This window comes from Hordeum vulgare, chromosome 3H, assembly GCF_904849725.1.
Source record: "Hordeum vulgare subsp. vulgare chromosome 3H, MorexV3_pseudomolecules_assembly, whole genome shotgun sequence".
Classification (NCBI taxonomy): Eukaryota; Viridiplantae; Streptophyta; class Magnoliopsida; order Poales; family Poaceae; genus Hordeum; species Hordeum vulgare.
Window position 1 is genome coordinate 583,635,734 of NC_058520.1, and position 14,723 is coordinate 583,650,456.

The window sequence follows — 14,723 nt, forward strand, 5'->3', positions numbered from 1 at the left end:
ATAAGTTTCGGTGTTATGTCGCGGCTAGCAAAACTGAATTTAATCCCAACTTTCACTTTAGCCAAAGGTTCTAAGTGCCACTCGTGTGTGCAAGCAAAGCAACCTCGCAAGCCTCACAAGGCTGCAGAGGAGAGACACTTGGCACCATTAGAACTCATACATTCTGATCTTTGTGAGATGAATGGTGTGTTGACTAAAGGTGGAAAGAAATACTTCATGACATTGATAGATGATTCCACTAGATTTTGCTATGTGTATCTGTTAAATACTAAAGATGAGGCTCTACACTACTTTAAAATCTATAAGGCAGAAGTTGAAAATCAACTTGAAAAGAAAATTAAACGAGTCCGGTCTGATCGTGGTGGAGAGTACTTCTCAAACGAATTTGATTCATTTTGTGCGGAACACGGCATTATTCATGAGAGGACGCCTCCCTATTCACCCCAGTCAAACGGGGTTGCCGAGCGGAAAAACCGTACTCTAACTGATTTGGTTAACGCCATGTTAGATACATCGGGTTTATCCAAGGCATGGTGGGGGGAGGCTATATTGACCGCGTGTCATGTCCTGAATAAAGTTCCTACAAAAGATAATGAGGTCACTCCCTACGAGGAGTGGTCGAAGAGAAGGACGACACTCTCGTACTTACGTACTTGGGGCTGCTTGGCGAAAGTCAATGTACCGATCCCCAAGAAGCGCAAGCTTGGACCAAAGACTGTGGATTGCGTTAATTTGGGATACGCTAAGAATAGCGTAGGCTATAGATTTCTAGTAGTGAAATCTGAGGTACCTGACGTGAAGGTCGGTACAATAATGGAGTCGAGGGATGCTACATTCTTTGAGGATATATTTCCCATGAGAGATATGCAAAGCACTTCTAGACAGGAATCTGAGATAACTCCTGAGCCTGCCATTCCTATGGAATATTATGAACAAACACATGATGAAAATCCTGAGGAGGATGACGAGGAAGCCCGTGGTAGGGGCAAGAGACAAAGGACTGCAAAGACCTTTGGTGATGATTTCTTCGTATACCTCGTGGATGATAATCCCACTTCTATTTCAGAAGCGTATGCTTCTCCAGATGCTGATTACTGGAAAGCTGCTGTCCGTAGCGAGATGGACTCCATCATGGCTAACGGGACATGGGAAATCATTGATCGTCCCTATGGTTGCAAACCATTGGGATGCAAGTGGGTGTTCAAAAAGAAGCTTAGGCCCGACGGTACAATTGAAAAGTACAAGGCTAGGCTTGTAGCCAAGGGCTATGCCCAGAAAGAAGAGGAAGATTTCTTCGATACTTATTCACCTGTGGCTAGACTGACCACCATTAGAGTACTACTCTCATTGGCGGCCTCTCATGGTCTTCTCGTTCATCAAATGGACGTTAAGACGGCTTTCCTGAATGGAGAGCTAAATGAGGAAATATATATGCAACAGCCAGATGGCTTTGTGATAGAAGGTCAGGAAGGAAAGGTGTGTAAGTTGCTGAAATCTTTATATGGTCTGAGACAAGCACCTAAGCAATGGCATGAGAAGTTTAATACAACTCTGACATCTGTTGGCTTCGTTGTTAATGAAGCTGACAAATGTGTATACTATCGCCATGGTGGGGGCGAAGGAGTTATATTGTGCTTGTATGTTGATGACATACTGATATTTGGAACCAACCTCAAAGTAATTGAGGAGGTTAAGTCCTTTCTGTCTCAAAACTTTGAGATGAAGGACCTTGGGGTGGCTGATGTTATCTTGAACATCAAGCTATTGAGAGATGATGAGGGTGGGATTACACTTCTGCAATCCCACTATGTTGACAAGATTTTGAGTCGCTTTGGATATTCAGACTGCAAGATTTGTCAAACACCATATGATCCTAGTGTGCTTATTCGAAAGTTTAAAGGCACATCTATAGATCAATTGAGATTCTCTCAAATTATCGGTTCACTTATGTACCTAGCTAGCGCAACGAGGCCTGACATCGCGTTTGCTGTGAGCAAACTTAGCCGGTTTGTTGCAAACCCGGGCGAAGTTCATTGGCGTGCTGTTGAAAGAATTATGCGCTACTTGAAAGGTACTGTCAACCACGGGCTTCACTATACGGGATTCCCATCAGTACTTGAAGGGTATAGTGATGCGAATTGGATCTCTGATGCTGATGAGATGAAGGCCACTACTGGGTATATGTTTACTCTTGGGGGTGGTGCTGTTTCCTGGAAGTCTTGCAAGCAAACGATCTTAACAAGATCGACAATGGAAGCAGAATTAACAGCATTAGACACATCTGGTGTCGAAGCAGAATTTCTTTGAGATCTTTTGATGGACTTACCTGTGGTTGAGAAGCCGGTTCCGGCTATCCTTATGAACTGCGATAATCAGACGGTTATTGTTAAAGTGAAGAGTTCAAAGGACAATATGAAGTCCAACAAACATATAAGAATGAGATTGAAGTCTGTCAGACGTTTGAGAAACTCCGGAGTGGTAGCGTTGGATTATATCCAAACGGCTAAGAATCTGGCAGATCCCTTTACTAAAGGGCTATCACGTGTTGTGATAGATAGTGCATCGAGGGAGATGGGTATGAGACCCACATGAGTTGCCATGGTAGTAACCTAACCTATATGATCGGAGATCCCGTGAAGTAGGACCTGGGAAAACAAGCCAGTGGTGAACTGAGGAGAGTAACTTTACTAACCCACTCCGTTGGAGATGCAATACTCTCGGATACTGTATGGTAGGATGACTACTGTCTTAATGTGTTCTAAAGCTTATATGTAAGCAAGATGCTGTCCTATAGAGCGATCTTTGGAGGAACACACCTATATGAGCTTGACTGTTGGTCACAGTCTATGAGATTTGGGTGATCTCTAGTAAACTCATGAATAGGCCAGGAGTGTGACTAATATGCTCCACCCGAGGGGTCACCTTCGGCAGCCTAGTACTAGTAAGACTTGTGGTGAAGCTCCTTTACGCCAAACTGACAATTCAAGGCATAGTCCATTGTTCAGTTGTGAAGGGGTGTAGCTACTTGTTCTAGGTGAAGCTCAACCTTAACAGGTCTTCACTGAAATGCTGGTATATTAAAACAGTGATTGGAACGAGGGAACACGATGTGCCCTTGAGATCTGGTGGGGGATTGTTGAAATTTGGAGGTGGGCCTTAGGCCCATTAGAGAATTTCAGAAAATCTAAAGGGCCCATGTAGGTGGTGGCATGGCAAGGTGGTGGGAGTTTAGTCCCACCCCGCTAGTGGAGGAGAGTTTGGACCCCTTTATAAGGGTCTCTCTTCCACATGCTATTGGAGAGTGAGAAGAGAAGGTGCCCTCGCGCACTCCTCCTCCGCCGCCCGCCTCGCCACGCCACGCCTCGCCTCGTCACGCCGCGCCACGCCGCGCCGCGGGTTGCGGGAATGAGCCGAGCCGAGCTCATACCTACGCGCTTATCGCCTACCCTAGCCGTCACGAAATCAGATCACATCTGCCTCACGCGTTCGTTCCTTGAACTGCTGCTGCCGCCGGCGACTCCGTCCCGTTTACCGCGTACACGGTCGACGGGAGAGCAGGCCTCCGAAACCTCGCCTCTCCGGTTCCTGTACGGGAGAGGGGCGATTAGGTTTTTGGGGAGCGATCACGCGACTGCTCGCCTCCGTCCGTCTGCTTCGTCTACGTCCGCGTCGCCCTCGTCATCGCCATGTCTTCACCAAGCGAAGCTGATCGTCTCCGCGAGGAAGCCGAGAAGAAGACGGCAGAGGATACTGCCTCCGCCGCCGCTGCTGCTGCTACGGCCAACTGGCCGATTGGAGGGTATGACTCGTTTATCCTCTTGTTCGTATTTATTCTAGCAGTACTACTTGTTTGCATAGATGTATCCACTATATGTGTAGTATGTGCTAGGTTAGCTCAAGATCAGTATGTCATTAGTCTAGTCAATGCCATGCTAGTTATTATTTTGTGGATTAATCTACTCGGAAAATTGCCTATTTCCTTAACAATCCAAAAACCTAATGTCTGTAGGAATTTTTCGAGTAATGGTTTTGCTGCTGCACTGAAACCGGATAAGTTTACCGGTACTTTTTTCAAGCGTTGGCAAACGAGAACCACCTTATGGCTCACGGCTATGAACGTGTTCTGGGTAGCCGGTGTCACTCCTACGGAAACTATCACTCCTGAACAGGAGAAGATGTTTAAGGAGGCCACCGTCCTATTCCTTGGAGCAGTCATTAGCGTGATCGGAGATAAGCTGGTTGATGCATATTTACATATGCATGTTGCCAAGGACTTGTGGGAGGCGCTCGAATCTAAATTCGGGGCCACCGATGCTGGGAGTGAGATGTATGTTATGGAGCAGTTCCACGATTACAAGATGGTTGACAACCGTTCTGTATTGGAACAAGCTCATGAGATAATATGCATAGCTAAGGAACTTGAGGTTCTTAAGTGCAATTTGCCGGGCAAGTTTGTCGCGGGCTGTATAATTGCTAAGCTCCCTAATTCCTGGAGGAACTTTGCTACTACTCTGAAACATCAGAGGCGTGAGTTCTCAGTAGAGGACATCATCGGCCATCTGAGTGTTGAGCAGAACTCGAGAGCAAAGGACTCCAATGGAAAAGCGGTGGAAAGCTCTTCTGCTGCCAATATGGTACATCAGAGGAACTTCAATTCTCACAAGCCCAAGGGAAAGAACTCTGTCCAACAGAATACCGACTTCAAGAAGAAGGGGAAGAAGCCCTTCAAGAAGAATAAGAAGGGAGATGGCTGCTATACTTGTGGTTCAGAGGAACATTGGGCGAACAAATGCCCAAACAAGTACAAGAAGCCGGCGCAGGACTCCAAGTCTGCAAACATGATTGTGGGCAACAATGAAAGTGGTGCATCTGGGTACGGTAATTTACTTACTGTATTTACAGTTTGTCAGTCCACCGATTGGTGGGTGGACACGGGTGCAAATATTCATGTGTGTGCTGACTTGTCATTGTTCTCTTCTTATCAGGCCACCGGTCGCGGGTCCGTATTGATGGGGAATGGCGCGAGTGCTTCTGTTCTTGGTGTTGGCACGGTCGATCTGAAGTTTACTTCGGGAAGGATCGTGCAGCTGAAGAACGTGCAGCATGTCCCCGCCATCAAGAAGAATCTCGTTAGTGGCTCCCTTCTGTGTAGAGAAGGGTTTAAGTTGGTGTTCGAGTCTAATAAAGTAGTAGTTACGAAATATGGACTTTTCGTTGGAAAAGGTTATGAATGCGGAGGTCTGTTCCGCCTTTCTCTAGCAGATTTTTGTAATAAAGTCGTGAACAATATTCATTCGAGTCTTAATGAATCTGAAGTTTGGCATTCACGTCTTTGTCACATAAGTTTCGGTGTTATGTCGCGGCTAGCAAAACTGAATTTAATCCCAACTTTCACTTTAGCCAAAGGTTCTAAGTGCCACTCGTGTGTGCAAGCAAAGCAACCTCGCAAGCCTCACAAGGCTGCAGAGGAGAGACACTTGGCACCATTAGAACTCATACATTCTGATCTTTGTGAGATGAATGGTGTGTTGACTAAAGGTGGAAAGAAATACTTCATGACATTGATAGATGATTCCACTAGATTTTGCTATGTGTATCTGTTAAATACTAAAGATGAGGCTGTACACTACTTTAAAATCTATAAGGCAGAAGTTGAAAATCAACTTGAAAAGAAAATTAAACGAGTCCGGTCTGATCGTGGTGGAGAGTACTTCTCAAACGAATTTGATTCATTTTGTGCGGAACACGGCATTATTCATGAGAGGACGCCTCCCTATTCACCCCAGTCAAACGGGGTTGCCGAGCGGAAAAACCGTACTCTAACTGATTTGGTTAACGCCATGTTAGATACATCGGGTTTATCCAAGGCATGGTGGGGGGAGGCTATATTGACCGCGTGTCATGTCCTGAATAAAGTTCCTACAAAAGATAATGAGGTCACTCCCTACGAGGAGTGGTCGAAGAGAAGGACGACACTCTCGTACTTACGTACTTGGGGCTGCTTGGCGAAAGTCAATGTACCGATCCCCAAGAAGCGCAAGCTTGGACCAAAGACTGTGGATTGCGTTAATTTGGGATACGCTAAGAATAGCGTAGGCTATAGATTTCTAGTAGTGAAATCTGAGGTACCTGACGTGAAGGTCGGTACAATAATGGAGTCGAGGGATGCTACATTCTTTGAGGATATATTTCCCATGAGAGATATGCAAAGCACTTCTAGACAGGAATCTCAGATAACTCCTGAGCCTGCCATTCCTATGGAATATTATGAACAAACACATGATGAAAATCCTGAGGAGGATGACGAGGAAGCCCGTGGTAGGGGCAAGAGACAAAGGACTGCAAAGACCTTTGGTGATGATTTCTTCGTATACCTCGTGGATGATAATCCCACTTCTATTTCAGAAGCGTATGCTTCTCCAGATGCTGATTACTGGAAAGCTGCTGTCCGTAGCGAGATGGACTCCATCATGGCTAACGGGACATGGGAAATCATTGATCGTCCCTATGGTTGCAAACCATTGGGATGCAAGTGGGTGTTCAAAAACAAGCTTAGGCCCGACGGTACAATTGAAAAGTACAAGGCTAGGCTTGTGGCCAAGGGCTATGCCCAGAAAGAAGAGGAAGATTTCTTCGATACTTATTCACCTGTGGCTAGACTGACCACCATTAGAGTACTACTCTCATTGGCGGCCTCTCATGGTCTTCTCGTTCATCAAATGGACGTTAAGACGGCTTTCCTGAATGGAGAGCTAAATGAGGAAATATATATGCAACAGCCAGATGGCTTTGTGATAGAAGGTCAGGAAGGAAAGGTGTGTAAGTTGCTGAAATCTTTATATGGTCTGAGACAAGCACCTAAGCAATGGCATGAGAAGTTTAATACAACTCTGACATCTGTTGGCTTCGTTGTTAATGAAGCTGACAAATGTGTATACTATCGCCATGGTGGGGGCGAAGGAGTTATATTGTGCTTGTATGTTGATGACATACTGATATTTGGAACCAACCTCAAAGTAATTGAGGAGGTTAAGTCCTTTCTGTCTCAAAACTTTGAGATGAAGGACCTTGGGGTGGCTGATGTTATCTTGAACATCAAGCTATTGAGAGATGATGAGGGTGGGATTACACTTCTGCAATCCCACTATGTTGACAAGATTTTGAGTCGCTTTGGATATTCAGACTGCAAGATTTGTCAAACACCATATGATCCTAGTGTGCTTATTCGAAAGTTTAAAGGCACAGCTATAGATCAATTGAGATTCTCTCAAATTATCGGTTCACTTATGTACCTAGCTAGCGCAACGAGGCCTGACATCGCGTTTGCTGTGAGCAAACTTAGCCGGTTTGTTGCAAACCCGGGCGAAGTTCATTGGCGTGCTGTTGAAAGAATTATGCGCTACTTGAAAGGTACTGTCAACCACGGGCTTCACTATACGGGATCCCCATCAGTACTTGAAGGGTATAGTGATGCGAATTGGATCTCTGATGCTGATGAGATGAAGGCCACTACTGGGTATATGTTTACTCTTGGGGGTGGTGCTGTTTCCTGGAAGTCTTGCAAGCAAACGATCTTAACAAGATCGACAATGGAAGCAGAATTAACAGCATTAGACACATCTGGTGTCGAAGCAGAATTTCTTCGAGATCTTTTGATGGACTTACCTGTGGTTGAGAAGCCGGTTCCGGCTATCCTTATGAACTGCGATAATCAGACGATTATTGTTAAAGTGAAGAGTTCAAAGGACAATATGAAGTCCAACAAACATATAAGAATGAGATTGAAGTCTGTCAGACGTTTGAGAAACTCCGGAGTGGTAGCGTTGGATTATATCCAAACGGCTAAGAATCTGGCAGATCCCTTTACTAAAGGGCTATCACGTGTTGTGATAGATAGTGCATCGAGGGAGATGGGTATGAGACCCACATGAGTTGCCATGGTAGTAACCTAACCTATATGATCGGAGATCCCGTGAAGTAGGACCTGGGAAAACAAGCCAGTGGTGAACTGCGGAGAGTAACTTTACTAACCCACTCCGTTGGAGATGCAATACTCTCGGATACTGTATGGTAGGATGACTACTGTCTTAATGTGTTCTAAAGCTTATATGTAAGCAAGATGCTGTCCTACAGAGCGATCTTTGGAGGAACACACCTATATGAGCTTGACTGCTGGTCACAGTCTATGAGATTTGGGTGATCTCTAGTAAACTCATGAATAGGCCAGGAGTGTGACTAATATGCTCCACCCGACGGGTCACCTTCGGCAGCCTAGTACTAGTAAGACTTGTGGTGAAGCTCCTTTACGCCAAACTGACAATTCAAGGCATAGTCCATTGTTCAGTTGTGAAGGGGTGTAGCTACTTGTTCTAGGTGAAGCTCAACCTTAACAGGTCTTCACTGAAATGCTGGTATATTAAAACAGTGATTGGAACGAGGGAACACGATGTGCCCTTGAGATCTGGTGGGGGATTGTTGAAATTTGGAGGTGGGCCTTAGGCCCATTAGAGAATTTCAGAAAATCTAAAGGGCCCATGTAGGTGGTGGCATGGCAAGGTGGTGGGAGTTTAGTCCCACCCCGCTAGTGGAGGAGAGTTTGGACCCCTTTATAAGGGTCTCTCTTCCACATGCTATTGGAGAGTGAGAAGAGAAGGTGCCCTCGCGCACTCCTCCTCCGCCGCCCGCCTCGCCACGCCACGCCTTGCCTCGTCACGCCGCGCCGCGCCGCGCCGCGGGTTGCGGGAATGAGCCGAGCCGAGCTCATACCTACGCGCTTATTTTTGCCGGTCAGGAACGGAGAATACATAACGGACAAGGAAACGATCCGAGACGTCGGATCGTGATCGTTACCGACTCGGACTCTCCACCCAGCCGCCTTTATAAGCACGCGATCGCCTACCCTAGCCGTCACGAAATCAGATCACATCTGCCTCACGCGTTCGTTCCTTGAACTGCTGCTGCCGCCGGCGACTCCGTCCCGTTTACCGCGTACACGGTCGACGGGAGAGCAGGCCTCCGAAACCTCGCCTCTCCGGTTCCTGTACGGGAGAGGGGCGATTAGGTTTTTGGGGAGCGATCACGCGACTGCTCGCCTCCGTCCGTCTGCTTCGTCTACGTCCGCGTCGCCCTCGTCATCGCCATGTCTTCACCAAGCGAAGCTGATCGTCTCCGCGAGGAAGCCGAGAAGAAGACGGCAGAGGATACTGCCTCCGCCGCCGCTGCTGCTGCTACGGCCAACTGGCCGATTGGAGGGTATGACTCGTTTATCCTCTTGTTCGTATTTATTCTAGCAGTACTACTTGTTTGCATAGATGTATCCACTATATGCGTAGTATGTGCTAGGTTAGCTCAAGATCAGTATGTCATTAGTCTAGTCAATGCCATGCTAGTTATTATTTTGTGGATTAATCTACTCGGAAAATTGCCTATTTCCTTAACAATCCAAAAACCTAATGTCTGTAGGAATTTTTCGAGTAATGGTTTTGCTGCTGCACTGAAACCGGATAAGTTTACCGGTACTTTTTTCAAGCGTTGGCAAACGAGAACCACCTTATGGCTCACGGCTATGAACGTGTTTTGGGTAGCCGGTGTCACTCCTACGGAAACTATCACTCCTGAACAGGAGAAGATGTTTAAGGAGGCCACCGTCCTATTCCTTGGAGCAGTCATTAGCGTGATCGGAGATAAGCTGGTTGATGCATATTTACATATGCATGTTGCCAAGGACTTGTGGGAGGCGCTCGAATCTAAATTCGGGGCCACCGATGCTGGGAGTGAGATGTATGTTATGGAGCAGTTCCACGATTACAAGATGGTTGACAACCGTTCTGTATTGGAACAAGCTCATGAGATAATATGCATAGCTAAGGAACTTGAGGTTCTTAAGTGCAATTTGCCGGGCAAGTTTGTCGCGGGCTGTATAATTGCTAAGCTCCCTAATTCCTGGAGGAACTTTGCTACTACTCTGAAACATCAGAGGCGTGAGTTCTCAGTAGAGGACATCATCGGCCATCTGAGTGTTGAGCAGAACTCGAGAGCAAAGGACTCCAATGGAAAAGCGGTGGAAAGCTCTTCTGCTGCCAATATGGTACATCAGAGGAACTTCAATTCTCACAAGCCCAAGGGAAAGAACTCTGTCCAACAGAATACCGACTTCAAGAAGAAGGGGAAGAAGCCCTTCAAGAAGAATAAGAAGGGAGATGGCTGCTATACTTGTGGTTCAGAGGAACATTGGGCGAACAAATGCCCAAACAAGTACAAGAAGCCGGCGCAGGACTCCAAGTCTGCAAACATGATTGTGGGCAACAATGAAAGTGGTGCATCTGGGTACGGTAATTTACTTACTGTATTTACAGTTTGTCAGTCCACCGATTGGTGGGTGGACACGGGTGCAAATATTCATGTGTGTGCTGACTTGTCATTGTTCTCTTCTTATCAGGCCACCGGTCGCGGGTCCGTATTGATGGGGAATGGCGCGAGTGCTTCTGTTCTTGGTGTTGGCACGGTCGATCTGAAGTTTACTTCGGGAAGGATCGTGCAGCTGAAGAACGTGCAGCATGTCCCCGCCATCAAGAAGAATCTCGTTAGTGGCTCCCTTCTGTGTAGAGAAGGGTTTAAGTTGGTGTTCGAGTCTAATAAAGTAGTAGTTACGAAATATGGACTTTTCGTTGGAAAAGGTTATGAATGCGGAGGTCTGTTCCGCCTTTCTCTAGCAGATTTTTGTAATAAAGTCGTGAACAATATTCATTCGAGTCTTAATGAATCTGAAGTTTGGCATTCACGTCTTTGTCACATAAGTTTCGGTGTTATGTCGCGGCTAGCAAAACTGAATTTAATCCCAACTTTCACTTTAGCCAAAGGTTCTAAGTGCCACTCGTGTGTGCAAGCAAAGCAACCTCGCAAGCCTCACAAGGCTGCAGAGGAGAGACACTTGGCACCATTAGAACTCATACATTCTGATCTTTGTGAGATGAATGGTGTGTTGACTAAAGGTGGAAAGAAATACTTCATGACATTGATAGATGATTCCACTAGATTTTGCTATGTGTATCTGTTAAATACTAAAGATGAGGCTGTACACTACTTTAAAATCTATAAGGCAGAAGTTGAAAATCAACTTGAAAAGAAAATTAAACGAGTCCGGTCTGATCGTGGTGGAGAGTACTTCTCAAACGAATTTGATTCATTTTGTGCGGAACACGGCATTATTCATGAGAGGACGCCTCCCTATTCACCCCAGTCAAACGGGGTTGCCGAGCGGAAAAACCGTACTCTAACTGATTTGGTTAACGCCATGTTAGATACATCGGGTTTATCCAAGGCATGGTGGGGGGAGGCTATATTGACCGCGTGTCATGTCCTGAATAAAGTTCCTACAAAAGATAATGAGGTCACTCCCTACGAGGAGTGGTCGAAGAGAAGGACGACACTCTCGTACTTACGTACTTGGGGCTGCTTGGCGAAAGTCAATGTACCGATCCCCAAGAAGCGCAAGCTTGGACCAAAGACTGTGGATTGCGTTAATTTGGGATACGCTAAGAATAGCGTAGGCTATAGATTTCTAGTAGTGAAATCTGAGGTACCTGACGTGAAGGTCGGTACAATAATGGAGTCGAGGGATGCTACATTCTTTGAGGATATATTTCCCATGAGAGATATGCAAAGCACTTCTAGACAGGAATCTGAGATAACTCCTGAGCCTGCCATTCCTATGGAATATTATGAACAAACACATGATGAAAATCCTGAGGAGGATGACGAGGAAGCCCGTGGTAGGGGCAAGAGACAAAGGACTGCAAAGACCTTTGGTGATGATTTCTTCGTATACCTCGTGGATGATAATCCCACTTCTATTTCAGAAGCGTATGCTTCTCCAGATGCTGATTACTGGAAAGCTGCTGTCCGTAGCGAGATGGACTCCATCATGGCTAACGGGACATGGGAAATCATTGATCGTCCCTATGGTTGCAAACCATTGGGATGCAAGTGGGTGTTCAAAAAGAAGCTTAGGCCCGACGGTACAATTGAAAAGTACAAGGCTAGGCTTGTGGCCAAGGGCTATGCCCAGAAAGAAGAGGAAGATTTCTTCGATACTTATTCACCTGTGGCTAGACTGACCACCATTAGAGTACTACTCTCATTGGCGGCCTCTCATGGTCTTCTCGTTCATCAAATGGACATTAAGACGGCTTTCCTGAATGGAGAGCTAAATGAGGAAATATATATGCAACAGCCAGATGGCTTTGTGATAGAAGGTCAGGAAGGAAAGGTGTGTAAGTTGCTGAAATCTTTATATGGTGTGAGACAAGCACCTAAGCAATGGCATGAGAAGTTTAATACAACTCTGACATCTGTTGGCTTCGTTGTTAATGAAGCTGAAAATGTGTATACTATCGCCATGGTGGGGGCGAAGGAGTTATATTGTGCTTGTATGTTGATGACATACTGATATTTGGAACCAACCTCAAAGTAATTGAGGAGGTTAAGTCCTTTCTGTCTCAAAACTTTGAGATGAAGGACCTTGGGGTGGCTGATGTTATCTTGAACATCAAGCTATTGAGAGATGATGAGGGTGGGATTACACTTCTGCAATCCCACTATGTTGACAAGATTTTGAGTCGCTTTGGATATTCAGACTGCAAGATTTGTCAAACACCATATGATCCTAGTGTGCTTATTCGAAAGTTTAAAGGCACAGCTATAGATCAATTGAGATTCTCTCAAATTATCGGTTCACTTATGTACCTAGCTAGCGCAACGAGGCCTGACATCGCGTTTGCTGTGAGCAAACTTAGCCGGTTTGTTGCAAACCCGGGCGAAGTTCATTGGCGTGCTGTTGAAAGAATTATGCGCTACTTGAAAGGTACTGTCAACCACGGGCTTCACTATACGGGATTCCCATCAGTACTTGAAGGGTATAGTGATGCGAATTGGATCTCTGATGCTGATGAGATGAAGGCCACTACTGGGTATATGTTTACTCTTGGGGGTGGTGCTGTTTCCTGGAAGTCTTGCAAGCAAACGATCTTAACAAGATCGACAATGGAAGCAGAATTAACAGCATTAGACACATCTGGTGTCGAAGCAGAATTTCTTCGAGATCTTTTGATGGACTTACCTGTGGTTGAGAAGCCGGTTCCGGCTATCCTTATGAACTGCGATAATCAGACGGTTATTGTTAAAGTGAAGAGTTCAAAGGACAATATGAAGTCCAACAAACATATAAGAATGAGATTGAAGTCTGTCAGACGTTTGAGAAACTCCGGAGTGGTAGCGTTGGATTATATCCAAACGGCTAAGAATCTGGCAGATCCCTTTACTAAAGGGCTATCACGTGTTGTGATAGATAGTGCATCGAGGGAGATGGGTATGAGACCCACATGAGTTGCCATGGTAGTAACCTAACCTATATGATCGGAGATCCCGTGAAGTAGGACCTGGGAAAACAAGCCAGTGGTGAACTGCGGAGAGTAACTTTACTAACCCACTCCGTTGGAGATGCAATACTCTCGGATACTGTATGGTAGGATGACTACTGTCTTAATGTGTTCTAAAGCTTATATGTAAGCAAGATGCTGTCCTACAGAGCGATCTTTGGAGGAACACACCTATATGAGCTTGACTGCTGGTCACAGTCTATGAGATTTGGGTGATCTCTAGTAAACTCATGAATAGGCCAGGAGTGTGACTAATATGCTCCACCCGAGGGGTCACCTTCGGCAGCCTAGTACTAGTAAGACTTGTGGTGAAGCTCCTTTACGCCAAACTGACAATTCAAGGCATAGTCCATTGTTCAGTTGTGAAGGGGTGTAGCTACTTGTTCTAGGTGAAGCTCAACCTTAACAGGTCTTCACTGAAATGCTGGTATATTAAAACAGTGATTGGAACGAGGGAACACGATGTGCCCTTGAGATCTGGTGGGGGATTGTTGAAATTTGGAGGTGGGCCTTAGGCCCATTAGAGAATTTCAGAAAATCTAAAGGGCCCATGTAGGTGGTGGCATGGCAAGGTGGTGGGAGTTTAGTCCCACCCCGCTAGTGGAGGAGAGTTTGGACCCCTTTATAAGGGTCTCTCTTCCACATGCTATTGGAGAGTGAGAAGAGAAGGTGCCCTCGCGCACTCCTCCTCCGCCGCCCGCCTCGCCACGCCACGCCTTGCCTCGTCACGACGCGCCGCGCCGCGCCGCGGGTTGCGGGAATGAGCCGAGCCGAGCTCATACCTACGCGCTTATTTTTGCCGGTCAGGAACGGAGAATACATAACGGACAAGGAAACGATCCGAGACGTCGGATCGTGATCGTTACCGACTCGGACTCTCCACCCAGCCGCCTTTATAAGCACGCGATCGCCTACCCTAGCCGTCACGAAATCAGATCACATCTGCCTCACGCGTTCGTTCCTTGAACTGCTGCTGCCGCCGGCGACTCCGTCCCGTTTACCGCGTACACGGTCGACGGGAGAGCAGGCCTCCGAAACCTCGCCTCTCCGGTTCCTGTACGGGAGAGGGGCGATTAGGTTTTTGGGGAGCGATCACGCGACTGCTCGCCTCCGTCCGTCTGCTTCGTCTACGTCCGCGTCGCCCTCGTCATCGCCATGTCTTCACCAAGCGAAGCTGATCGTCTCCGCGAGGAAGCCGAGAAGAAGACGGCAGAGGATACTGCCTCCGCCGCCGCTGCTGCTGCTACGGCCAACTGGCCGATTGGAGGGTATGACTCGTTTATCCTC